Below are 1136 nucleotides of genomic sequence, written 5' to 3'. Positions count from 1 at the left end.
TTTTAATATATAATTAATATATACCTTAATAACCTAAATAATATATACCTAAATAATATTACCTAAATAATATAATACCTAAATAATATATACCTTAATAACACTGGAGGGAGAAAAAAGGAAGAAAAATGCATCTTGCTCAAGGGAGAGAAAAATATGTATCATTATTTAAAAAATTGGACAAACATGCTGTTGTAGTTTGGGGTTTTGCAAGGGAAACTACAATACCGGGCAGTTAATTATAAGATTATTTATAATAGTCACCCAAAGAGTCATATCTAAAAAGAGAGTGCAGGAAATCTGTCTACACACTAAAGACCAAAGATTCTAGTTGAGGGCCTGGATCCCATGGTAATGCCCCGCATGAGTCAAGCTGAAGACCTAGAGCCCGTAACAATGCCTCCCGTGAATCCAGCTGGAGGCCCAGAGCCCACAACAACGTCTCATGCAGGCCTGTTTCACAGATCTTCACTGGGAAGCCCCGAAGGTCTGTGGTGGAAGCTAGAAAGTCTGTGCCAGCCGGATGAAGGATCTGTGCCAGCAGGCCGAGGGATCTGCACTGGAGCCGGGAAGCGACACTCCAAGTAAGAACCAGAACTTCCCCCAAAAGTGCCACAGCCATCCTCAGCGACAGCAAGGTCCAGAACTCCTCTGATAACATCCGAGCTCCTATGAGGAAAGCCAGTGCAACAAGCTACTCCAAGAGACTGAGCTGTGCACCATCTTCCCCTCCAGAGCCAGGAAGCGACGCTCAAAGTGAGGACCAGAGCTCCCCCAAGGTGAACCGTAGCCTAGCCGTTCTCAGTGACAACAAGGTCCCACGCTCCTTTGATGATAAGAACAGCCAAGTTCATCAGGAAAGCCAGCATGGCTAGCTCCTCCAGGAAAACCAACAGCTCCTTACAGCTTCCCTAACAGCTTTTCTTCTTCTTCTCCACTCTGCCTCTTAGGCTGCTGGCAACAATCCTCAGGTGGGCCTCCCACACCCAGCACCACGCTGATTCAGTTCAGCTGGGTGTTACAAGTTGTCCACCAGTTGTCAATCTACCACACATGCTAAAAAATAAAGAAGCCAGGCATGGTGGTGCACGCCTGAGACAGGAGAATTATTGTGAGTTCAAGGCCAGCCTGGGCTA

The sequence above is a fragment of the Chinchilla lanigera genome, unplaced genomic scaffold, assembly GCF_000276665.1.
Source record: "Chinchilla lanigera isolate Chin_1 unplaced genomic scaffold, ChiLan1.0 scaffold00015, whole genome shotgun sequence".
Lineage (NCBI taxonomy): Eukaryota > Metazoa > Chordata > Mammalia > Rodentia > Chinchillidae > Chinchilla > Chinchilla lanigera.
Note: the sequence above shows the minus strand (reverse complement) of the source record.